The 27,421-nt window shown below is 43.2% G+C and overlaps 1 pseudogene; it reads right to left on the reverse strand.

Annotated features, from left to right (window-relative positions):
- Window positions 1-1,299: 1,299 nt before the first annotated feature.
- Window positions 1,300-20,242, reverse strand: LOC127033526 (uncharacterized; annotated as a pseudogene).
- Between the last annotated feature and the right edge of the window lie 7,179 nt (window positions 20,243-27,421).

Consider the following 27,421-nt stretch of genomic DNA (forward strand, 5'->3'; position numbering starts at 1 on the left):
TTAGACTAAGACTTTAAAATGTCCATTGAAACCATCCATTAATGATTAAATTTTCTTTAGAGAAAGTGGAGCATAATTTAACAAGATTCTGTCTTCTAATAATTCCTCTGTTTAATCAGTGGATCAAAATGAGGCATTAGTGATTTTTCATTCTACAAAATGATTGACTCATCACCTCATTAACAATAGTACTACCATTGATACTGTATTGGTACTAATAGAACTATAAGACTACAGATGTTCTAGAAACATTCACAGGTCCAAAATTACAGACTGTTTGGAATATTTAGCAAGCATATGTATATGCAAAGAGAATTATATATTTATCAAGAAAGTGTCAAATTCAACATCATAATATTATGAAACAGAAGAATCTTCATTTTAAGTCTTTAAATGTTTTTTTCCTGTCCTCAACATAATTCTTTTTTTTAAAACAAGAACTGCTCTCCAAAACCAATCAATATACTAACACCTAAGAACATACTTGGTAATTAGTACATTGTGAAAGACAATTTAACATTAAGACACGATTGATAAAGCATTAAAATATTCATAAGTAGGATGATAAGATCAAAGTATGAATTGTCCATCCTTTTCTAATTCTCACTCTACAGTCACATTGATACGTAACCATTCTGATTGTCTAAGCAACAGAATCAAGACTAGTAATAGCAATTAAACATATGAAATTTTCTCATGCTAAAACAAATCAGTTAAAGGGTTTTGGTAACCTAGTATAGTTAGCTTTGTGTAAATATCTTGCAAACATCCCTACTCCTCAAAAATCCCCTATATACTCTGTATATATTTATATATAATATACATAGTTCCTGAGTAAATCGTTAAATCTGATTACTAGGAAGATTTGGCAAAAGATACAACTGTATCTTATTAAAACAGAATTTTAAATGAACGTTTAATCAAAACATTAAAATAAATATGGAATGTTTCTGAAAATGAAGAAAAAAATCAAAATGAGCCTTGCCACTCACTGGTTTCTCAGCTCATGGCTTGAGTCACAGCTGATACGGAGCTTTGGCTAAGTGGTTGAGAAAATGGTCATCTATTGCCCAGTTCCCCTGATTAATAAAATCTTTCTCTTACACAGAAGACTCTGTAATACCAGCAATATTAAAACTGCAATAACATTATTACAATAAATATTTGTCAACACCAGAATCACAATAATAAAATTGCAGCACTGATCCGCTGGATATTCTTATTTTTTCTGATGACCTAGCAAAAAAGTTCTCCATAGCACAAGTCAATTCACTTTCTTTCTTTTTTTCTTCCCTGCAGTTATTCAGAAATTGGTTTCTCATGTTTTTCTTTTTTGCTTCCCTGGTCTTCAGGATCTGCACTATTTTTTTCTTGTGTGCTGTTTCCTTTCAACCCTCCTTCTGTTTCACTGCCGTGCTTAAGGAGATTTTTGGTAGTCATCTGCAGGGCACACCATAAAGCAGTACGAGCCTTGCGTATGGAAACAGCTAACCCTTTAATGGCAGCTACCAGAGCAAGAACATCTAAAACGACAAGAATATGCAACCACATCACAACAGAAGTAATATACAACCATGACATCCATCAATTAGACAAAAATCTCTTGAATTCAGCCAGCACTATGTATTACAGTAATGAAATCCCACAGGAAAGACTGCACCCTGGTATTAAAGAACCATATTTCCAATATTTCTTTAGTTATATTCTAGGCTTTCCAATGCACCTAAGTTATGAGATAAATTCAGATTCCAGAACACGGGTTCTTGGTAACAAATGGTGCTGACGTACAAATCAAAGAAAAAAGAGAACTTTGTACTAACAATTTCCTTTCCTTCAAGATAGTGTGACAATCACATGTTTCAGAGTAGCAGCCGTGTTAGTCTGTATCCACAAAAAGAACAGGAGGACTTGTGGCACCTAACAAATTTATTTGAGCATAAGCTTATTTGTCATTCATTGAGTTCATCCCATTCACAACACAGAAATTCTTGCACACCCTAGAGGAGATTTAATCCCAAACCTGCAAGTCCTATACCCACCCTTCCTGCTTGGTTTAAAAAACGTAATGGGAGCTTCACTGGACGGAGAAAGCCAATGCCTCACTCAGTGTGTATGTCCACCTTTCGGCCTTCAATCACAGAACAAACTGAATTACACCCTGGATGCATTGGACTTGGCAAGTATCCACTATGAAATCTTTAGGGTTCCCAGCAAGCTAGCAATAGACCACTTTCAGTCTCATTGGTCTGAAACCAAGATATTGGACTCTATGCAATCTGGATTCAGCCAAGAACATGGAGCAAACACTGTATTATTGGCACAGATGGATGTTCTCTTGATGTAGATGGTTGGAGGGCAGCCTTCCTCCTTTATCCCGGCTCTCTCTGCAACATTAAATATGGTCAACCATGATATACTGCTCTGTGTAAGATACTTATTCCTTGTGGATAATCATAACAAATCAAAAAGTCACAAAGGAGAAAACACCTTGAAAGACTAACTCTTGCCTTGTCTCCTGCAAGATCTAATCTTCAGTTTGCCTGTATGGGATGAACGGTCTTTCCTATTGCATCTGGACTTGTTGGAAGGAGATGCAAGATTTAAAGTATGTATGGTCTTTCTGGAGAACATGTGTGGAGGAAGACAGACTTTGTTCTACTTGAAATTCTCTGCCATTCTCCTCTGGGCTACACAGATCACAATCACCACTTCTCGCTTGAAAATATAATCCACGGATGAAGCCAAAGCTGCCTTTTAACTAGTGCACTATCCACACAGGCTCTGGCTGGAAATGTGATTGGGGCTAGCATGGATAAAACTGCCAGAGATATTTGTCATTAAAGAGTCAATTCTTCCGTCCCTGTTTGGAATAAGGCAATTGCAGTGGAAGTCTACAAGAATCTGTCTACTCGCTCAAATGTGTGTGTGTAGGGGCGGGGGTTATGACAGCTTATCTAGTCTATCTGACATCTTTAAGAGGAAAAAGTCCACAGGATTAGGACGGTCTTATTTTTTCAACTGTGACTGTGGATTCCACTTTTGGAGTCTGGACTTTTCTATGTGGAATTTACTTACTGTTCTTGGTGGTGAACTCCAACTCTTCAACCCCAAGATTTGGGGAGTAAAGCCTGCTCTTTTCATTGCTAGCAGGATAGCACTAGCCCACAATATGCTTAATCTTAGGATCCTTGAGTTCTATCTTACATTAAGCGTTATCCTTCTCCCTTTTTTATTTTTTTAACAAAGCAAAAACAAAAAACAAAAAAAAATTTTTTTGGTGCCTCCAAATTGGATAGATGTGATCTCAACAACACCTGGTTTTGATTCACCAGTGTCATCAAAAATTCTTGCTTGCCATTCCTCAGCAGAAGCTGCCAATCGTGCCAAATTTGTACAGGAACTCCTCACTTAAAGTCATCCCGGTTAACGTTGTTTCATTGTTACACTGCTGATCAATTAGGGAACATGCTCGTTTAAAATTGGGAAATGCTCCCTTCTAACATCATTTGGCAGCCACCTGCTTTGTCCACTGCTTGCAGGAAGAGCAGCCCGTTGCCACTAGCTGGTGGGTGGGTGGAACCAGCGTGGACCAGTAGCCCCCCTAGCAGCTCCCAGCTCCCCTAAGTTCTCTGTGCAGCAGCTGTCCCTCCCCGCACCCTTCCCTGCTGCCTCGTAGAGCGTGAGAGTTAATCATTGAGAGCTCAGCCAATTGTTAGTTCATAATTTAGCAGTAAGGCATTCCCTGGGAAATATCCCACCCTCTGACTCCTGCACCTCAACCAAGCTTCACAGTCATCATCACTGTGTAGCAGTATTAAATTGTTTGTTTAAAACTTATACACTGTGTGCATGTGTGTGTGTGTATGTGTATATATATATAAAAAATTCCCTGGAAACCTAATCCCCTCATTTACATTAATTCTTATGGGGAATTGGATTCGCTTAACATCGTTTTCGCTTAAAGTTGCATTTTTCAGGAACATAACTTTCCAGCAGTTAAGTGAGGAGTTACTGTAGTGGTTTTGTGATAGACAAAACATCAATTAACGAGCAGTGTAAGACAAAGAGAATTTTTACTTTGTAAGCTAAGAAGGATGAAAGTCCACTCTCAATCACTACTAATAAAGAATAAGCTCAATTTTTTTAAAATGAGTATAATCTGCTTAAGGATGCTGAATTGCTTACTTGGCAGATATTTTTGTTTGGTATCAATTCCCAGTCATACGCTACCTTTTTACAGTGATAACTCTCATATCTACTTGTTAACTAACAGCATGCACTGAAACAAGTAGGAATTCATCCAGGGTCTTTAACAAAGTCTGATTATTTAATATAATAAAGAGGGCTTTTTTTTAACTGAGAAAATATCTTATGACAAGAAGGGGTCTAAAAATCAACACCACAAAACAGTAAAGTCTATGTAGAAATTACCTGATACAAGTGAGGGATTTTTCTCTTTTAAAGTCAAAAGCCTACGTATAGAGAAAGTTTCTGTTTAATGGAGTAAGTCTACCTGTTTCCAGGACAACATTTAAAATGTGTTACAAATTGAATTGTAGAACTACAAAGCAAGCAAAAGTATTTACCCTTTTCATTATTATAACAAGATACTCCTTGTCTCTGTGGATTAGCAGCATTATGAATCTCATCTTTCCGCCTCGCTTGTGTAACATGAATAGCTTCCAAATGATGTTCTAAAGTTTTGGGTATATTCTCATGGACAGGAGTACCACGAAGCCTTTCCATTTTTCTTATTAAGGTGAGCACCTACCGAATATATTGCAAACACCAAAAGAGTTAATTTTTCAAATCCTCCACAAAATAATAAACCCACAAACATATAACCTGATGTTACTCATCCTTGCAGAACATTCCATGCTGTAAGTATGCTTACTCTGGCCTGTTCTGATAACTGGTACCCAATCAAACGATCCACTCCTGAAGGGTTAGCAGGAAGTCGGAAAACAGGAGTCTTATCTGAGCGAGATCTTCGTGCTCCTGGAAAGTCTCTTGCAAGATCAGCTTCAATCTGAAGAGAAAGCACATACCTTTAAAATATTTAGAACAGAGTTTTATCTGATAGCCTAAGCTTTTCTATTTTTTCACTATGTAGATGCATGAGATGTGTCTGCTGTTTAAGTCTCTGGGGGCATTTAAAACAATAAGAAGTCATTATTAAACTTTAAACTGCTAACAACTGGCTGTAAAAATAAGGGTACTTCCAAAAATTCCAAGTACTACTTTAAAGCATAAATCTAGAATCAACATCTGTAACCAACAATCAATCTTGGGTACAGACCCAAGGAAATAGAGGGATCTTGCATAATCCTTGGAAGATTAATCTCTAGCTTTGTCACACCTAATTAGAGATGTGAATTCCCAACTGCCTACTGAGAACACCATGTTAAGGGCTCTCAGAGACTCAAATCCAGGAACTACTAGCAAGTACATGAGATGCCCTCAATTGCTGTAGTGGTTGTGTTTGAAACCCCCAAGGAGAATCCCAGGTTTAACATATTGGCTTTGAGAAGATATCAGCCCTGAAAAGTCATCCACGTGGACATCAAAGTCACTCATGACAATAGGCCTAGGCAAATAAAGATGGGACAAAGCCAACAGACTGTGTTTTAGAGGGACATCTCTCTTATATTTGAAGTCAGACATAAACAGGGCCGGATGTAGGTTTTCTGACACCCCAAGCAAAAAAATGTTTGGCTGCCCCCCACCCCAGCCCTGGGCTCCCCGCCGCACCCCCCTGCTGCCCCAGCTCTGGGGTCTCCCCCTCACCACCCACATACAAACACCCTGCCGCCCCAGCTCTGGGCCTCCCCCTGTACTCCCTGTCACCCCAACCCTAGGCTCTCTCACCCTACCTCCACCTGCACCCTCCTGCTGTCCCAGCCCTGGGCCACTGGTAACTCGCTCCCAGGGTGGGTCATTCAGCAGGAATTTTGGATGTGCACAGAACACAGACAGGATTGGTTCCCATATAGTTACAGAACTGCAGTAAAGTGCAACAATTTTCAGCTTGTGTGATTGAAGGATATCTGGATGCATATTATAAGACTGTCCTCCATAAATGAGGAAAAGCTGAGATGCCTTTATTATTCTTTTGTTCCACTCTTTGTTTCTATGGGGAATTTGCCAATGCAATATCACTGTCTTCCTTTTAAACAAATAAAACTAAAGGCAATGGCTGTTGAAAATAGCAGTTCCAGTCCTAATAACCACTGGGAAGCATTTCTTGCTCAATTTTATCCTACTTTTTCTACAGCAAGTTACAGTGGATCAGTATATTTGATTTGGGAGAAATGAAGTAACAGCTGCCCAAACTGAGTTTGAGCACTCCTGAATTTTGAGGTGTTCAAATCTGGAAGGCAGGTGCTAGATTCCCTTTCTGAATATTAGCTACATCTGGAAAGAAAAAGTCAATTTTTGCTTCCATGGCTCAGAATTGGAAATCCTCCTACGTGCCTGGTACTGTATCTAAAGCTGCCCAGGTCCAGAGCCTCCCCTCCCTTACTTTTCATTTTAAATTCTAGTGGGATCCACGTACCTCCCTTGCTAGGCTTCAGATAGAGAGGGCACTGTCCATTTAGTCCCCACAATTCCTTCTTTGGGGACTGCAAGGTGAGGTCACACCATTATCCCTAATCCAGTCTGGTGATGTCTTCTGAAGGGGATATCTGGGCCAAAGCCTACTCCTTGAGGATACGACTAGGGTTATCATACGTCCATATTTTCACGGACATGTCCGGCTTTGGGAGTTTTAAATAGCGATTAAACTCTCAGAAGATCTGGGATTTTCCTCCCAATGCAGAGTGTAGCGCGGCTGACAGGGCAGCTCGGCTGGATCTTCCTCTGCCCCCCTGCTCCTCCCCTGCAGCCTCAGCCGGCAGCGCTGGGGGCGGGCAGGGCTGTGCACTCTGTGGGGGGAGTGCAGCAAGATGTCTGCGGCAGCATGTCTGGCTCTGTGCAGAGCCAGACACGCTAGTCTCAGCAGCATGGTAAGGGGCCGGGGGGTTGGAGAAGGGGTAGGGGGTTCCAGAGGGTGAGCAGGAGGGGTTGGATGGGGCGGGGGTGTGGAGAGGGGTCGGGACAGTCAGGGGACAGGGAGCGGGGGGGGTGGATGGGCAAAGGTTTGAGGGGCAATCAGGAGCAGGGAGAGGGGGATTAGATGGGTCACGGTTCAGGGGGGGCAGTCAGGGGACAGGCAGCAGTTGGATAGGCATAGGAGTCCAAGGAGTCTGTCAGGTGGTGGGGGTGTGAATAGGAGCCAGGGCAGTCAGGGGACAGATAGGGGGTGGGGTCCTGAGGGGCAGTTAGGGGCAGGGGTCCCAGAAGGTGGCAATCAGGGGACAAGGAGCAGGGGGGTTGGATGGTATGGGGTTTCGGGGGGGGCAGTCAGGGGGTGGGAACTGGGAGGGAGTGGATGGGGACGGGGTCTCCCTGCCCTTCCCAGTGCAGCTCTCCATTCACACCAAGCTGCAGCATGAGGTCTCAGCTACCTCACTCCCCCTCCCTTTCCTGTTGATAGCGGCCAAGGGAATGGTGGGAAATGTAGTTCTTTCCCTGCTCCAGGGCTGGTGCTACACGCAGGGAGCTAACCAAGGAACTACAGCTCCCAGGGCCCCCTGCTGGTTCTCAGCTCCCAGGCTGGATCCCTGCCGCCCCTGCAAATGAGCCGCCCCGAGCACCTGCTTGCTTTGCTGTTGCCTAGAGCCGCCCCTGAATGTAAACAACCATCCTCTTGGCCCTCCCTCCGTTCATGCCAAACTGAGCACTATCCAAAAAGAACTGGACTAATAAAGGCCCTTCTTTACCAACCATCCAGGCTTACATCAGTGGTCTCTTCCACGATCCACGGATGGTGGTAACTATTGGCTACCGAGCTTGCACTGAACAACATGAACCAAAGAACAGGATCCATGTCACCAGATAACATAAGACACTTTGGCCAAAGAGGGTACATGGTTAAGTAACCACTGGCATCAGGTGTAATTTAGTTCAAGAAAATTACTGCTGAACAAGTTGTCCTAACTCCTGTGCAGCTGAAAAACAAAAGTTGAACCTCAGTGTCATGCACAATTTTACAACATTCACGCTGTCTGCTATCTTCTTACAACTGTGCAGACTCAAAATAGATTGTTGTAGATGGGGCTCAAAATATTTAGAGTACAATGAAAGTCACCATATTGCAAAAAGGCAGCAAGACTGGCTCCTTTTCACCAGTAAATTGCAGGAATTTCTACTCTACCTAGCAGTTCCTTTATAATCACCTCCTACATACAAGTCTATCATGGGATAGATTATTACCTTTTTCCTCTCCTCCTTCAGAGTTCTGCTCTGTAGATAACACTTATCCAGTTGAATAACAATCTCATTAGCAGGCCAAAGGCAATTTCTTCGAGGCCTATACTTAAAAGGAGTTGGAAAGGCAAAGTATGGTGCACTTGATTCCTCACAAAATAGGCCATTTTGCTTAAAATCAGACATTAATGAGAAAGAAGTATGGCCACGGTAAGACAAATGAAAATTTCTATTTTGCTGAGCAGTTGTCAGAAGTAAATGATAGTCACAAAATTTACGAGAGCATTCTTTAGGATTCATATGGCTCTTATATTCAATGTTATTACAGGTTTCCCCCAAATTGAAGCTATTCTGGCCATTTTGCATGTGAGCTTCCTGTGGGTTTCTATTTGTTCCTCCAGGAAAATGATTTTCTTTAGTAAATGGTTGATTGAAAAAATAAAGCGGTGGGTGATTAGATGGCTGTGATTTATGAGAAGCTGTAAAATTTTCATATCTTTTAGAAACCAGATGATTGTCCTGGAACACTTCGCCCCATGTGCCATTAGTAGGTGGACTAGATAAATCACTGGAGTACTTTGCTTGTGCTTGTTCGTCATTTTTCATAGGTTTGCCTCTTGTTTGGTCAGTTTCCCAATACTCTTTCTGAATACCAGTGCCATCTTTCATTCGAAACTGAGAAGAAAAATAACTAAAATCAGAGCAGTTCTTTTCATGGTCTCCATTTAAGTTCATCTTATGATAATTGCACACATGCTGATTAAACTGTACATTCTGAAATGCTAATCCTTCTTGCTGAAAGATGGCATTATTTTCAAAAGCAGGATTTTCAGGATAAATGTTCAAGATCCCAGCAGATGGCTGAGTATAAGGGTCAGAAGGAGAAAGCAAAGACTCTGTAAGATGGTCGTCAAACACTCTGTGTAAGTCTCCACAGCAGATAACTTTTGCAAGTGTCCTTGGTAACAGTCCCCGTGTGCCAATCGGGTTTGGAAAATCTTTACTTTGTAAACAGTGCTCAGAAGACAGACCTGACAAGTCACCATTATTTCCAGTGTCAGATGCCAACATAGGGGGAAACAATCTCAACAGATAATTCCTGTAACAAATAGAATTGCACTTTTAGGAATGACCAAACACATTCATGTTACATTATAACTTTGTTCAGAGTTAAGTGTTCTTTTTTCAAAATGCAAAGCTACTACTAAGACCTTTGCTAAAGATATGATTTCAAGCAGTTTTGTCACAGGAATTAGTTATAAAAAACTATTAGCGTACTTAACTGTTGACAGCAGATAATTATTTCCTGAAGTCTATTTTTTATTGTTTTTCCTAGTCTACTTTTAATGTGTCACATTATGGTGCTTCAATCTCAACTATTTGCCCTTCATATCTTAAGAAACTTCATTATTGATTCTTAAAGAGTTTCTGTACTGACATTTGAACTTCTAGAGCACTTTCCATAGAAAGAGTCCATAGAATTCTAAGACAAAATTAACCTTCCCAATATCTCCGCAAAGTTGATTCCTTATTTCTTTTTTTAATTACATTTTCCTTGTTCAAGAAAAGTATGTTTTTGCCCCCAGCAAGAAAACATTTATTTAAATCACTTGCTATAAGGTTTTCCAGTCATTGTTTTAAATATATACATCATCCTGCTCGAAGTTTAACAACATTTGTAAGCCACCAGATACAGATTTGACTTCTGCAGTGCTTGAAAATGTCTGATGGTCTCTCCTCTTAGCAATCTTCTATGACAACTAATTATGTTTTAAGATAGGGAAGATAAAAATTCAAGAGAAATAATGCACTAGCAAATCACTCTCTTGATTTTTTCCCCCAAATACTAACTATCTAAGAGAAGTCAGTAAAGTCAATGTTAGCTATATAGTCTCCACCATTCTATTTTTTGCAGGGAGGAGGAGGAACTCAGATCCTCCTTGAGCAATTTCCTCACCAAATGTTTGGGTGCAAGAAAGAGTGCAGCCCAGTCAGGAGGCTGCAGGACCTGCCAACAAATCCTACCAATTCCGAGAGATCCACATGCTCTATACGTCTGCACTGGTTCCGGGCCTCTAGTTCTTCCCCAGGCCAACTGCCACACAGTTCCAGTGGAGGTATGCCATCAGCTCTGGTCAAATTTGTTCCCTAGGACCCCCAGTGCAGGAGAGAGCTGAGGAAGCGTAATATAGCACTATGCTATCACATCTCTGTGAGAAGCTCCTTTGGGTACCAGAAGGAAGTTGGGTAATGGAGAAAAGCTGCAACAATGTATGTTACCCCACCCTTGAAGCATCCACTTCACTCACCACAGGGAGAGGTATCTGGCATGAAGAAGGTGAGGGGCAGAATTTCCCCTCCCAGCATATGTTTTTTAGAAATGATCAGGCATGGTAAAAATAGGAAGCGTATACCTTAAAAGCAAACATTTAACTCAAGCTATTTGGTATCACAGAAAAACCTTTCAAATTTTCTGCATAAACTCTGAGATAGAGACCCACTGATGGTTCACTACTTTGCATCAGCAATTCTTGACACACTCAGTACACTTAATACGCTCTTCTCATGATAATTACCCAAAAGATGGCATGTAATATATTATCAGAAATCTAAAACCTCACTGATCAGTAATATTCTTGCATAATGGATGCAGACTTGTGTACAAAGAGTTCATCTGTGCTAGAATTACGTTCTTAAAATGAGTTTGGCGAGCAGGCCATAACCCAGTCAGCCCTAGACAAAGGACTGTGTATTTTATGTCTGACCAGCCTGGTTGTCCGGCAGACATAAGGAAGGCACATTTACATGCAAGATAAACAAAGCCATAAGGACAGCAAGTGGAAGGATGGAAACTGCATCTCCAGGAAGCCTTCCTGCCTTGAAGCAGGATCAATGAACTTTGAGAAGCTATTGGGAGAGAGAAAAACCATTTTGGCACTGTCATAAACAGATAGTTAAAGGTTAATGCCTCTTTTACCTGTAAAGGGTTAAAACGTTCACCTAGCCTAGCTGACACCTGACCAGAAGAACCAATGGAGGAACAGGGTGGTTCAAAAAGGAGGAAGGAGGTTCCCTTTGTCTGGGTCAGTTTCACTTTGACTGGAGTGGGAAAGCTCCAGAATTCAGCCTCTTATTAAGTAGTGAGTATCAGTGAAGGAAATAAATAGGTTTATGTTTATTTCTTTGTAACTTGTCTTGTGCAATTAGAGGAACAATTAGATTGGGTATTTGGATATTTTTTTTTGTGTAACTAAGGTTTTGCCCAGGGGAACATCCTCTGTGTTTGGAATCTGTTGTCTGTGAGAGTAGCTGGTATCCTAATCTCTCCCAGAGGGTTTTCTTTTACCTTTCTTTTCTTTAATTAAAAGCCTTTTTTTAATATACCTGATTGATTTTTTCCTTGTTTTAAGATTTGGATCTGGATTCACCAGGAGTTGGTGGAAGAAATGAGGGGGGATGGTTAATTTCTCCTTTTTTTAAGATCCAAGGGGTTTGGATCTGTGTTCACCAGGAAATTGGTGAAGTCTCTCAAGGCTATCCGGGGAAGGAAAGTAGTACTTGTGAATGGTGGCAGCCAGACCAGATCTAAGCTGGTAATTGAGCTTAGAGCTTCTCATCCAGGTCCCCTACATCTGTACCCTAAAGTTCAGACTGGGGAAGGAACCTTGACAGGCATCATTACTTGAGGAGCTAAAGGGGTCAGAGGTCGTGAAATCACAGAATGGCGGATCCTGCAACTCAAGTGCTTGAAGTCCCTGGGTATTAAGTATAGGTGGGAAACCTGTTGAGGACAAGATTGTAACTTGCAGAAATTAAGTTTTAATCTTAAAATTGTATTTTTACTCATTTGCTGGCAACTCTTTCTCTATTTTCTATATTTGGTATCACTTAAAACTATGGGCTTTTCTTTAATAAATTTGTTTTTACTATAAACCAATTCAGTGTTTTGATCAAAACTGTGTTTGTCAAACCCCAGTTAAACTAATGAGCTGTTGTCTACTATCTCTTTTAAGGAGCAGTTCCAGGAGAGGATGGGACACTACAGGGAACAGAGTTTGGGGGAAATTTGGGACTTGGGGGACAGGACAAGTTTTGCAGTCACGCTTCTGTTACATACGAATACATATTTTTTGCATTTGAAAAACAAAAATGGTAGAAATTTAACTTTCATGTTCCTACAATATGATTTGTGTAGATCCCACTAGCAGACTTCAGCACAGTTGTATAATTAAAAGTATTATTTAGTCAGACCCCAAAGTACCTTACAGAACATAAATCTGGTCCCTGCTCCCAAATACTTCACAGTCTAAATAGACAAGACAGATGGATGATATGGGAAGAGATACAACACTAATGTTTTGTTTCTGATGTTATCTTATTCAGCTGATTGAAGAAAAAATACTGATTTGCAGGACTGGCTACTCTTCAGGGGATATTTTTTGTTCTCTTAGATATTATAGCTCATAAATCTTGGAAATAGATAAACAATTCAAAACATTCTGAAATGTATTTTCAAAGTAGCAGCCGTGTTAGTCTGTATCCACAAAAAGAACAGGACTACTTGTGGCACCTTAGAGACTAACACATTTATTTCAGCATAAGCTTTCGTGAGCTACAGCTCACTTCTTCGGATGCATCGGATGTAGCTCACGAAAGCTTATGCTGAAATAAATTTGTTAGTCTCTATGGCCACGTCCAGACTAGGAATTAAAATCGATTTTAGATACGCAACTTCAGCTACGGGAATAACGTAGCTGAAGTCGAATTTCTAAAATCGAGGTACTCACCCATCTGGACGGCGCGGCATCGATGTCCGCGGCTCTCCGTGTCGATTCCGGAACTCCGTTCGGGTTGATGGAGTTCCGGAATCGATGTAAGCGCGCTCAGGGATCGATACATCGCGTCCAGACTAGACGCGATATATCGATCCCCGAGCAATCGATTTTAACCCGCCGATGCCGCGGGTTAGTCTGGACATGCGCTAAGGTGCCACAAGTACTCCTGTTCTTTTTGAAATGTATTTGTATGTCTAGACATTATAAAAATCTTCGGGATTTTATACTGATTGATCATTGCAGCTAAATCATTTTGAGTAACTGGCCTTCAGCTGAAGAATTTTGCCATAGCAGTTGGCACAGTGCCTTTTCCACTCAACTAAAACAAATGTGGAAGGTATTATAATGGGTTTGTTTAATAGCTTTGTGTATATATAGTTAAAACTCCCTCTATAAGCCCTTCCACATTTGGCTTAGTTGAATGAAAAAGGCTATCTATGCGACAGTCAAATTCTTCAGTTGGAGGCCAGTTACTCAAAATGATTTAGCTGCAATGATCAATCAGTTCAAAATCCTAAGATTTTTATAGTATCTACAAATACAAATATATTTCAGGTTTCAGGGTAGCTGCATGTTCGTCTGCATCCACAAAAAGAACAAGAGGACTCGTGGCACCTTAAGAGATTAACACATTTATTTGAGCATAAGTTTTTGTGGGCTACAGCCCACTTCATTGGATGCATGCAGTGGAAAATACAGTAGGAAGATTTTATATATATATATATGTATATATTATATATATACACACACCTAGAGAACATGAAACAATGGGTGTTACCATGCACACTGTAACGAAAGTGATCAGTTAAGGTGAGCTATTATCAGCAGGAAATGAAAAAAAAAACCTTTTTGTAGTGGTAATCAAAATGTCCATTTCCAGCAGTTCCTCACACCTTCTTGGCAACTGCTGGAAATGGACAATTTTGATTACCACTACAAAAAGTGTGAGTTTCTCTCCTGCTGGTAATAGCTCACCTTAACTGATCACTCTCACTACAGTGTGTACGGTAACAGCCACTGTTTCATGTTCTCTGTGTGTGTATATATATCTTCCTACAGTATTTTCCACTGCATGCGTCCGATGAAGTGGGTTTTAGCCCACGAAAGCTTATGCTCAAATTTGTTAGTCTCTAAGGTGCAACAGCTACTCCTATTCTTTTTGCAAATACATTTCAGAATGTTCTGAATTATGAGCTAACTCTACCTTCAGATATATCCACAGTCATACCTCCATTAATCCTCTTAATAAAATGAAAGTAATGAAAGACATTCATTTCTTTTCCAGTTGCCATCTGCTGATAGAAGGATGAACAGAAGACTGCCTTTCTACTTTCGTTTATTCCAAGGAAGTTCTAGTAACAGATCTTTCCAATTTAACTTGATGATAGCTTATTTAAATGATGATATCTTAAAACTCAGTACTACATCAGACAACACCTAAGTTGTCTTGTCAAATGTCTACTGGTAAGTAAAAGATATAAAACTTTAGATTGGAAGAAACAACACCATGCAAGTTTTCAGTAAAAACTTACCAATCTGTAACTGGGTCTGGCTTGTGTGCCTCATCTAGGATGCTTGACACTAGCCTAAACATCTCTGGGCCACTGCCAGAGTAAAACAGCATTGGTTTTGGGTTCTACAATGCTTACTGGATGCCCACATCCTTTTCTTGATTTGATACAGTTAACTTAGGACATTGTAATACATCTAAGGAGTGGACATTGTACCTCTCATTTGCATTTCTTTGTCATCATGTTGCCTGCTCACCCAGCTTATTTAGTTTCCTCTAGTCCTGACTAACCTAAGGAATTGTGCCAGCTGAAAATTTTGCTACCTCACTGCTCGCCCCCCTTTACAGATCATTAATACGTTAAACAAAAAGGAGCCTAGTATGAAACCTTGGAGGCGAAAATTGGCCACTTAATCCTAAACCTGGCCTACACCTAAAACTTAGGTCAACCTAACTATGCTGCTTAGAGGTTTGAAAAAGTCACCCTCCTAGAAAACATAATCAAGCCGATCAAAGCCCTAATATAGACAACAACTAGGTCAAAAGAAGAATTCGTCTGTCAACCTAGGTAGCACCTCTCAAGGGAATGAATTTCAAAAAAACCCTTTCCATCACTGTAGCAAGAATCTACACCACAGCTGAGCAGATGCAACTGTAATGCTTGCAGTATAGACATAACCCTTTCCTTCCTAGCTCCTATTCAGATTTTGATCTATAAGAATACTTCGCCTCTCAGTCCGTGACTACTTAGTCTCTTTATTGAGGGACCTGGACAATGGCCTTTTTGGTAGTCCAGATAAACATCAACCGGTTCTCCTTTATTCACTATTTCATTGACACGTTCAAAGAATTTCAATGTGGAGTCCTCATGGCACCTTGGAGACTAACATTTATTTGGGGATAAGCTTTCGTGGGCTAAAACCAACTTCATTAGATGCATGGAGTGAAAAATACAATAAGTAGGTATACATTTTCTATCTGCTGATACTCACACCTTCTTGTCAACTGTTGGAAATGGGGAACGTCCGCCTTGATTGCATTGGCCTTGTTAGCACCACAAAAGCAATTTTCCCTCTCTTGTTAGTCACCCCTTCTGGTCAACTGTTCAGAAAAGGCCACTTCCACCTTAACTGAATTGGTCTCATTAGCACTGACCCCACACCTTGGTAAGGCAACTCCCATCTTTTCATGTGCTGTGATATATATACGGCTTACTGTATCTTTCTCTCCATGCATCTGACAAAGTGGGTTTTAGCCCACAAAAGTTTATGCCAAATACATTTGTTAGTCTCTAAGGTGCAACAAGGACTCCTCAGTGTTTTTCCTGATACAGACTAACACAGCTACCCCTCTGAAAAGAATTTTAAGGCAATAATGAGACATTTTCCTCTCTAGAAACCATGCTGGTAAAGCTCCATCATACCATGATCCTTCAAACATTTTGTTTTCACTTTTAAATAGTTATTTCAATAAATTTGCCAGGCACAGATGCAAAGCTTTGTGAATCGTAATTCCAGTCCCCCTCAGACCCTTTTTAAAATAGATGTACAAATTTGCTGCCCTCCACTCCTGTGAAACAGTGGCTAACGTAGATACCAGTCGAGCTAGTTCTGATACCTGGAAACATATGGAACAAATTATTAAACAATATCGCTGTAGGCAGCTAGAGGATAACAGGGTTATAAATGGAGTTGTCAAGAATGGATCATGCCATATTAACTTGATTTCCATTTTTGACAAGGTTATTGGCCAAGAAGTTAGAGGGAAGCCGTAGGTGAGAGACATTGATGTTATTAAGGCTTCTGACACTGTCCCAGAGGACATTCTCATCAGCAAACTAGGGAAATGATTAAATTACTATAAAGTGGGTAAAAAACTGGTTGAAAGACCATACTCAAAGAGTAGTTATCAATGGTTCTGTGGCCAACTAAGGGATGTATCTACTGCCTGCAGAGGTCCGTCCTGAAGCTGCCGCTACTCAATAGTTTCATTAATTACTTGGATAGTAGAGTGAAAAGTATGCTTATAAAATCTGAAGATCCCACCAAGATGAGAAGGATTGCTAACACTTTGGAGGGCAGGATTAGAATTCAAAACAACACTGAAGAATTGGTCTCGAATCAGTAAGATGGAATTCAGTAAAGACAAGTGCAAACTCTACTTGAGAATAAATAGAGCAATAACACCTACAAAATGGCAAATCACTGGCTATGCAGTAGTACAGCTGAAAAGGATCAGGGGGTTACAAAGGACCACAAATTGAATAGGAGACAACATGAGGCAGTTGCTAAAAAGACTAATATTCTGGGGGAGTCTAGAAGACATACTAAGTAATTGTCCCCCTCTACTCAAAAGTGGTGAGGACTCAGGTGGAGTACTGTGTTCGGTTTGTGGCACAACACTTTAAAAAGATGTGGACAAATTGCAGAGTCCAGAGGAAAACAAAAAAACTGATAAGAAGTTTAGAAAACCTGTTCTACGAGGAAAGGTTAAAAACACTGGGCGTGTTTACTCTCAAGAAAAGAAGACTTACGGGAAAGTCTAATAACTGTCTTCAAATACACTGAGGGCCGTTATAAAGAGGGAGGTGATCAACTGTTCTCCATGTGTTGTAAGTGAGACACAAGAAGAAATTTTTCTACTCTACTGCCTGCCAATAATGGCCTCAGCTGGAGTACAGTGTCCAGTTCTGGGCACCACATTTCAGGAAAGATATGGACAAATTGGAGAAGGTCCAGAGCACAACAAAGCTCTAGCAAACATGCGTATGAGGGAAGATTGAAAAAATTGGTTTAGTTTGGAGAAGAGAAAACTGAGGGGGAACATGATAATAGTTTTCAAAAAAAGATTGTTACAAGAAGGGAGGTGAAAAATTGTTCTTGTAAACCGCTGAGGAGAAGACAAGAAGCAATGGGCTTAAATTGCAGCAAGGGAGGTTTAGGTTGGCCATTAGGAAAAACTTCCTGTCAGGATGGTTAAGCATTGGAACAAGTTGCCTAGGGACATTGTGGACTTTCCTTCATTCAAGGTTTTTAAGAACAGGTTAGACAAACACCTGTCAGAACTGGTCAGTCATGTAGTCCTACCTTTAGTGCAAGGGACTGGATTAGATGACCTAATGAGGTCCCTTTCAATCCTACACTTCTGTGATTCTTCACAATATTCTCACCAGTGAAGACTGATTCAAAAAATAATTTAACTTCTCAGCAATGCTTTTATCTTCCTTAATCTCTCCCTTTAACCCCTTGAGTGACATCATCTGGAGTTCCTCACTCCCCACACAGGAAGACTCTTGGAAACATCTGAGAACAAAGACTGACATGGGGGAAGTTCTGGACCTAGGCTAAAGGATTTCTAGCCTGTGAATAAAAGACAGGGGGATTGCAAGCTGTAAAGCAAGTGCAGCTTGGCCCCTATTAACCTGCAGCCTCCTTGTATCATTTCGCTGGACAAAAATCTGCTAATTCATATCCAATCTATTTGGTATATTAAGGTTAGTTTGTGATTTTTATTTATTTGCTAGGTAATGTGCTTTAAGCTGCTAGACCAGTGGTTTTCAACCTTTCCTGATTACTGTACCCCTTTCAGGAATCTGATCGGTCTTGTGTACCCCAAGTTTCACCTCACCTAAAAACTACTTGCTTACAAAATCATTATGTAGCCTGTTGTAAAACTAGGCAAATACCTAGATGAGTTAATGTACCCCCTGGAAGACCTCTGCGCACCCCTGGTTAAGAACCACTGGACTAGACTATAAACCCCAGAAAGCCGGCATATGCACGCTTACGATACAGGTGGTGATGAAGATCCACACGCATAAGTCCCCTAACCTTCATCCATTTGTGTTGTGCAGTAACAACAGGAAGAAACTGGCATTCACCGTGCCCCTGCTGTTACAGAAGACAGCTCCCTCTGTCACCACAAAGGATAATAACGATGTGATGTAACAAGGAGGCTTTTTCAAAAGGTAAATATTTGTCATTATACAAAAGATCAAGATTTGTCTGATACTTGACTTTCCCAGTACGTTCCCTAATAAAGATATTTTAGGTCACACATTAAAAAAGTATAACCATGATTTCCAGAGTTATTTGAGAAATACTATTACATTCTGGTAATTTCTTGCCCATGAGTTTCTGTAGTTATCCCATAACTTCTTCCTTATAATACTTAGGAACCAAACCCTCACACTCCTGCCCAATACAATTTTCAGCCTTCCAGAAAACAGCCTAAGATTACATTTATTTAATACCTTTCTTTTGTGCAGTACTGGAAAGAAGTTGGTGTGTTGGTATCATCTCCACACACAGACCGATTACTAGATAACCAGGATGATTCCAGAGGTGGGGATGGATTTGTGACCTCTCCTAACAACGGGTAGAATATCCACGTGTCCATTTTTTGTTTCTTGCCGTTTACCTGAATTGGAAAGAGAGAGTGACCAGTTTTACCATGTGAGGAGTTGATGTAAGTGAACAACAAAGGGCACCTCTTTTGAAAAAAGGAAGTTGGGTTTTTAAAAGAGGCAACATTGTTTCCTTCTGAAAACTTTGTATCTGCCAATGCATACATCTGATTGAAAAATAAAAATCAGGATGTGTTATTTACATCAGTTTTTCTTTTAAAAAATAAACCTATTTAAAATTAAATTTGAAATTGTGACAACTTATGTTAAAGCTTAAATATAGTATAATCTATTAAAATAAACTAACCCATATTAAAGCAGTACATGTTTATGCTGAAATTCTAAAGAAAGTTAAGCCACTGAAGTGATGGAATTCGCTGTGCTGAGCACTGGAAGTACATTTGTTGAAGTGTTAACTAGATTGTGATAACAGACGCCTGTTACAAAGCGGCAGAGAGAATATTTTCTTTATTTCAGCTTATTCAACTAGTTTGTTCAATGGCTACTTCACTGAAAGCTGAGAAATGGATTCAGAATAAAAAAAAAGGAGGCAGAAAACCTGCTTTCCTTTTCCAGTCTATGCCCAAGAACTAGGTGAGAAAGGATGAGAGCTCCTGTTGGTAAAATCTAAAGGAAATGGTCAGCAGAAACCAGCAGTTCAATTCTCTAACTACAGATAATATTCCTTGATCAAATCAGCTTTCAATGAAAATACATTGTGCTAAACTTACACTTTAAAAAGCATGCAGCACATTTCAGGCAGGTTCAGGGCTGGCTCCAGGCACCAGCAAAGCAATCAGGTGCTCGGGGTCCCATGTGCAAGGGCAGATGCAGCCTGGGAGCTGAGAATCACCAGGGGACCCTGGGAGCTGTAGTTCCTATAGAGCCAGCCCTGGAGCAGGGAAAGAATTACATTTCCCAGCATTCCTTTCGGTGCACTGCTGGGAAGAGGTGTGGTAAGTTTTCAGCTTTTTCTCCCTTTCAGTGGAGAGGGCGGGAAGAGCTGTTGCTGCAGACCCTGGGTGGGTGGTGCGGGAGGGCTGGAGAGACAGCTCTGGAATTGACAATTCTTGTATTTTGGAAGATTATTTCAAAAGTTTCTGGGGAGCTACAATGGCCAGGAGAGTGAAGACAATGCTAGAAGCAGGAGAAAGAAAGGTCTTTCTTTACTTCATTGGCCATTGTACAGTGAAGTGTGAATAGCCGGCTTCTGTTTTCCCCCTAATTCTTATATGTTCTTTGCCCTGTTAGGCTGCTGTAGCACCCCAGAAACGTAGGTCAGCGGAAGAAAATGGGGGAAATGCCAGGAAAAAGCTTCCTTTTTTTTGGTGCACCTTTCTAAGTTTTGTAAAGTTAACATCTATTTTTGTCCTTTTATTTAAAGTTAAGTCAAACCCATGCTTCAAGGTATTTCATAACCTGCCATGTCTAGAAATTCTTTTCTACCAATACAAATGGCTTCAGGACCAAATACACTTTTCTCTGCTCTTCCTGTGGGCAAGTGAAGAGAAAAAACATTTTCAATCCCTGTAGAGATTCTTGAATGTAAGCAAATGCTGTGACTGGGAATTGCCACCTTAGAGCAGTGCTGCCTTCTCTTCCTGCTTGCAAAGAACTAGAAATGAGCTGTATGCAGATACCTCATCAAATATTTCTTTTCTTTTCACAGTGCTATTAAAAGAAACAACTGTCAGGACACCTGGACCAGTAGGAAAGAGGATTTTGTAATTAGCTTTAAGAACTAGGCCAGGCATGTAGGTTCCAGCAAACAAGAAATTTTTTTTTAAAGCAGCATACATCCCTGGAGTTAACCTTTGCTTTCTGACACAACTTCCTTAAATGCTTTACTATCATTAATAGTCAGTAGGGCTCGGATGGTCAATTGTACGATGTATGTTTAAAATATTTTTTTTCATTTTTATAAGTAAGTTGGCATTAAACTTTTATCAATAAACTTTTGGTAACCGAATTGTTTTTCTTAACTATGTGAACAATGGACTGTATATTTTTTTACAGTCTGAAACATACCCACCAGATAGATTTTACCTCTCAACTATGTTAAACGTGTCTGAATGAAATTTGTATTTGTTTCTTATTGGCATATTCCCACTAATTTTGTGGTGAGGAAGAAAAACTAACTTCATTTTAATTATACCAAATCTGCTGTGGTATCTAAATTGCAGAGTTGTCTTCTTGATTAGTCAGTGTCGCCATTACAGTAAAAAGATGCATACAGTGAAGTGCAAGGCATTAATACGTTTATAGCTGTTACCACAAAAGCTGCCCCCCAAACCATAGGGGGAAACCCCAGCCCTGGGGCAGACTCACCTGCACTCAATTGGGCCCCCTGCGCCCTGCCCCCAGCCTGCAGGATCATGCCAAATCCACCAGCAGCCACACAGGCAAGGCCTGGCCTGGCAGCGGGTGTTCAGCTCCCACAGGCTTCCTCCCTGGAGGACCAGCAGCCCTCAAAGCCACAGCAGGAGACCCCGGACCTGGGCCACACTCTCCCAGACTCAATCAGTCCCCCTGCACCCGGCCGCCGGACTGCCCCAAATCCACCAGCGACCTCGCCTGGCGGGATAGATGGCAGGTGTCTGGCTCCCTCCCGCTTGCCCCGTTCGGGACTCATAGCCCCAAAGCTGCTTGGGGCGACACCGGGTCTGGGGTGGACTCACCCGGAGCCATTCAGATCCCTGTGCCCACCTACCAGCCTCCAGGACCACCCCAAATCCACCAGCGGCCACCCAGGAGAGGCCAGGCCCAGCAGGACAGACGGCAGGTGTCCAGCTCCCACAGACTTCCTCCCCAGAGGACCCGCAGCTCCCAAAGCCACAGGGGAAGATCCCAGACCCAGGCAAGACTCTCCCAGTCTCAGTCGGTTACCCTGTGCCTGGCCACTGGCCCCCAGGACTGCCTCAAGTCCCTCCGCAGCCACTCAGGATGTGCCCACTTGCGTACTGCTGCTCTCTGCCTATGTCTAAGTGAAGCTTTCTACCCACACTGGCAGCCAATGGGCTGTCACTAGGAGAGCAGGGGCTGCGGGTCGGGAGTGAGAAGCACCAGCAGAGCAGTGACTGGGGAGCCCAGGGCTGAGACAACAGGGGCTGCAGGTTGGGAGTGAGGGGCACCAGAAGAGCTGGGAGCCCAGGCCTGGGACAACAGGGGCTGCGGGTCGGGAGTGAGGGGCACCGGCAGTGTGGTGACTGGGGAGCCCAGGGCTTGGACAGGTGGGGCTGCGGGTCAGGAATGAAGGGCACCAGCAATGTGGTAACTGGGGAGCCCAGGGCTGAGACAGGTGGGGCTGTGGGTTGGGAGTGAGGGGCATCAGCAGAGTGGTGACTGGAGAGCCCAGGCCTGAGACAGCAGGGGCTGCGGGTCGGGATTGAGGGGCACCAGAAGAGCGGAGAACGGGGAGCCCAGGGTTGGGATATCAGGGGCTGCGGGTTAGGAGTGAGGGGCACCGACAGAGCAGTGACTAGGGAGCCCAGTCCTGGGGAAGCAGGGGCTGCGGGTCGGGAGTGAGGGGCACCGGCAGTGTAGTGACTGGGGAGTCCAGGCCTGGGACAGCAGCGGCTGCGGGTCGGCAGTGAGGGGCACGAGCAGAGCAGTGACTGGGGAGTCCAGGCCTGGGACAGCAGGGGCTGCGGGTCGGGAGTGAGGGGCACGGGCAGAGCAGTGACTGAGGAGTCCAGAGCTGGGACAGCAGGGGCTGCAGGTCGGGAGTGAGGGGCACCAGAAAAGTGGTGAGCGAGGAGGGCTGGGATAGCAGGGATAGACCGCTGCCAGTCTGAAGTTCCGTCCGCCAGCTCCTGCAGCTGGATCCTGGCTGCCGGCCCCAGTTCCCGTCCACCCAGACCAGCAGTGGGCTGAGCGGGGCTGGTGACTGGGACCCCAGACCCACACTGGGCTGAGCGGCTCAGCCTGCTGCGGCCCAGGGTTCCGTCCATTGGTCCCACTCAGGCCACTGCTGGCCAGGGATCCTGTTCACCCAGGCCAGCAGTGGGCTGAGCCAGGCTGGTAGCTGGGACCCCGGGAGGCAAGGGGCCAGCAGTGGCCTGAGCAGGGCCTCTCCCCCAAAAATTATCTTCATTGGAGAAGGGGTGTGCCCAGAAGACAAATGTCTCAGAAGGGGTACACAAATGTTGTAAGTTTGGGAAACACTGGTGTCATAAACAGATAGCTAAGGGTTAATGTCTCTTTCACCTGAAGCACCTGACCAGAGGACCAATCAGGAAACCGGATTTTTTCAACTTTGGGTGGAGGGAATTTAGTGTCTGAGTCTTTTGTCTGTCTGCCTGCTTTCTCTGAGCTTTGGAGAAGCAGTTTCTACTTTCTAGTCTTCTGTTTCTAAGTGTAAGGACAAAGAGATCAGATAGTAAGTTATATGGTTTCTTTTCTTTGGTATTTGCATGAATATAAGTGCTGGAGTGCTTTGATTTGTATTCTTTTTGAATAAGGCTGTTTATTCAATATTCTTTTAAGCAATTGACCCTGTATTGTATCATCTTAATACAGAGAGCCCATTTGTATGTATTTTTCTTTCTTTTTATATAAAGCTTTCTTTTAAGACCGGTTGGAGTTTTTCTTTACTTCAGGGAAATTGAGTCTGTACTCACCAGGGAACTGGTGGGAGGAAGAAATCGGGGAGATCTGTGTGTTGGATTGCTAGCCTGATTTTGCATTCCCTCTGGGGGAATAGGAAAGTACTTTTTGTTTCCAGGACTGGAAACAGAGAGGGGGAGTCACTCTGTGTAGTTTCACAGAGCTTGTGTCTATGTATCTCTCCAGGAGCACCTGGAGGGGGGAAGGGAAAAAGGATTATTTCCCTTTGTTGTGAGACTCAAGGGATTTGGGTCTTGGGGTCCCCAGGGAAGGTTTTTCAGGGGGACCAGAGTGCCCCAAAACACTCTAATTTTTTGGGTGGTGGCAGCAGGTACCAGGTCCAAGCTGGTAACTAAGCTTGGAGGTTTTCATGCTAACCCCCATATTTTGGACGCTAAGGTCCAAATCTGGGACTAAGGTTATGATATGGTGTAGCAGCGGGTGGGATATAGACAGAATCCAGAAGCCAGTAGGAATATTATATTTTTCTTTTCTCTGCTAAGGGCTTTTTAGCAGAGAGAAACAGTTGGTTTTAAAAGGGAACCAGAGAGAATTTTTTTTCTGCTCTCTCTGGCAGTTTGTGGCTTGCATGTTAAGCAAGAAGCCATTACCAAACTGTTAAGGGTCTTTTGTCATGCAATAGCCCTCCCATTAGGAGGCAAGTTCCAGCACTATATGCATGCAAATAAAGTGGTTTTTCAGGTTTACTTAACATTGAAGATTAGCTAAAGGCACTGTTGCTAGGCAGACTTCAGGAGGCAACAGAGCCTGCAGTTCAGAAGATAAACACCGGAGGGCACCCCAACACAAGAAAACAGGAATCATGACTTCTAAGGCAAAAATTGAGGCCGAAGAGCAAATCAAAGAAGCTGAACACAGGCGACAACTGGAAATAAAACAAAAAGAGATGGAGATGAAAGAAAGAGAAGAACAAATCAAACAGGCAGCACACAAAAGAAAACTAGAAGAAGAAGAGTTCGCCCACCGAAGGAAACAAGAAGAAGAAGAGTTGGCCCACCGCCGAGAAATGGAAAAGCAACAAAAAGAGAATGAAGAGAAGGAAAAACAGAGAAAACATGAACTGGAGTTGGCAAAAGCTGGGCTGCATGTGCCAGCCAACCCTAACAACCCGGTGCCTATTATTGCTCCACAGCACAGGAAATTTCCCACCTACAAGGCAGGTGATGACACCGAGGCCTTCTTGGAAAATTTTGAAAGAGCCTGTCTTGGGTACAACATCCCCGAAGACCAGTACATGGTAGAATTGAGGTCACAGCTCAGTGGACCTTTAGCAGAGGTGGCAGCTGAAATGCCTAAGCAGCAAATGAATGACTATAAACTTTTTCAAACCAAGGCCAGATACAGGATGGGGATAACCCCAGATCATGCCCGTCGGCGCTTCAGAACCCAAAAGTGGAAACCAGAGGTGTCATTTCCCAAACACGCCTACTACATTGCAAAAAACTATGAGGCCTGGATAACAGGAAACAACATTCAAACCTTGGAAGAACTGCACCTCCTCATACAAATGGAGCAGTTCTTGGATGGTGTTCCTGAAGACATCACACGGTACATACAAGATGGAAATCCCAAAGATATCGCTGAGGCGGGGGAGATTGGAGCCAAATGGATGGAACTGGCAGAAAGCAAGAAAGCTACTGTCAAGGGGAACGATTACCCCAGGGGGCACACAGACCATAAACCCTACAACCGAGGACAGCCAAAGACCCCACATACCACCCAAGTAAAGCCACAGACACCCTACCCTTCCACCTCACCAGTCTCCAGTAACTCACCTCGGCCCAGTGACCCATCAGATGGAAGATGCTTTAAGTGTAATGAACTGGGACATATCAAGGCCAACTGTCCCAAGAACACCATGCGAGTGCAATTCATTACACCACCATCACACCAAAGATCCCCAGGCCCGGACGCCTCTCAAATACCCTTGGAGAGAAGGGAAAATTTGAGAGTGGGCGGAAAGAAGGTTACTGCGTGGAGAGACACGGGGGCACAAGTGTCAGCTATCCACCAATCCTTCGTTGACCCCAAATTCATCAACCCAAAGGCCAAAGTTACAATTTACCCCTTCATGTCACAAGCTGTAGACTTGCCTACAGCTCAACTGCCTGTCCAGTACAAAGGCTGGTCAGGAATGTGGACTTTTGCAGTCTATGACAATTATCCTATCCCCATGCTACTGGGGGAAGACTTGGCCAACCAGGTGAAGCAGGCCAAGAGAGTGGGAATGGTTACACGTAGCCAAACCAGGCAAGCTTCCAGACCCATTCCTGTTCCTGAGCCGTCCACAGACGCCCCGTCTGTGTTACCAGAGACCCAGACAGAGTTAGTGGACCCGGATTCCATGCCTACCACTGAAACAGCCACAGCATCTCCAGTCCCAGGCCCGGAACTGGAACAGCAACCAGCACCAGCAAGTGCAACCACATCTTCAAACTCAACGCCAGAGGGCGCCAGCGAGCCAGAACTGGCAGAAGCACAAGACAGCCATACCCAAAAGGCTCAGCCAGAGCCTGAAATAACCTCAGGTGCACCAGCGGAGAGCGGTTCACCAGCAACGGAAACAACCCCATCACCTACATCGCTTCCAGAGGGACCAAGCCCAAGTCCACAGTCTGAGGAAGAACTGGTGACCCCAGCCTCAAGGGAACAGTTCCAGACTGAGCAGGAAGCAGATGACAGCCTTCAGAAAGCGTGGGCGGCGGCACGGAGCACCCCACTGCCTCTCAGCTCTTCTAATCGATCCCGGTTTGTTATAGACCAAGGACTTTTATACAAGGAAATTCTTTCTGGTGGACACCGGGAAGAATGGCAGCGGCAAAAACAGTTGGTGGTTCCAACTAAGTACCGGGGGAAGCTCTTAAGCTTAGCCCATAATCATCCCAGTGGCCATGCTGGGGTGAACAGAACCAAGGACCGGTTGGGGAAGTCCTTCCACTGGGAGGGGATGGGCAAGGACGTTGCCAAGTATGTCCGGTCTTGTGAGGTATGCCAAAGAGTGGGAAAGCCTCAAGACCAGGTCAAGGCCCCTCTCCAGCCACTCCCCATAATTGAGGTCCCATTTCAGCGAGTAGCTGTGGATATTCTGGGCCCTTTCCCAAAAAAGACGCCCAGAGGAAAGCAGTACGTACTGACTTTAGTGGACTTTGCTACCCGATGGCCGGAAGCAGTAGCTCTAGGCAACACCCGGGCTAACACTGTGTGCCTGGCCTTAACAGACATCTTTGCCAGGGTAGGTTGGCCCTCCGACATCCTTACAGATTCAGGGTCTAATTTCCTGGCAGGGACCATGGAAAAACTGTGGGAAACTCATGGGGTGAATCACTTGGTTGCCACCCCGTACCACCATCAAACCAATGGCCTGGTGGAAAGGTTCAATGGAACTTTGGGGGCCATGATACGAAAATTCATCAACGAATTCTCCAATAATTGGGACCTAGTGTTGCAGCAGTTGCTGTTTGCCTACAGGGCTGTACCACATCCCAGTTTAGGGTTTTCACCATTTGAACTTGTGTATGGTCACGAGGTTAAGGGGCCATTACAGTTGGTGAAGCGGCAATGGGAGGGGTTTACGCCTTCTCCAGGAACTAACATTCTGGACTTTGTAAGCAACCTACAAAGCACCCTCCGACACTCTTTAGCCCTTGCTAGAGAGAACCTAAAGGATGCTCAAGAAGAGCAAAAGGCCTGGTATGACAGACATGCCAGAGAACGTTCCTTCAAGGTAGGAGACCA

Source organism: Gopherus flavomarginatus, chromosome 13, assembly GCF_025201925.1.
Source record: "Gopherus flavomarginatus isolate rGopFla2 chromosome 13, rGopFla2.mat.asm, whole genome shotgun sequence".
In the NCBI taxonomy this organism is placed as follows: Eukaryota; Metazoa; Chordata; order Testudines; family Testudinidae; genus Gopherus; species Gopherus flavomarginatus.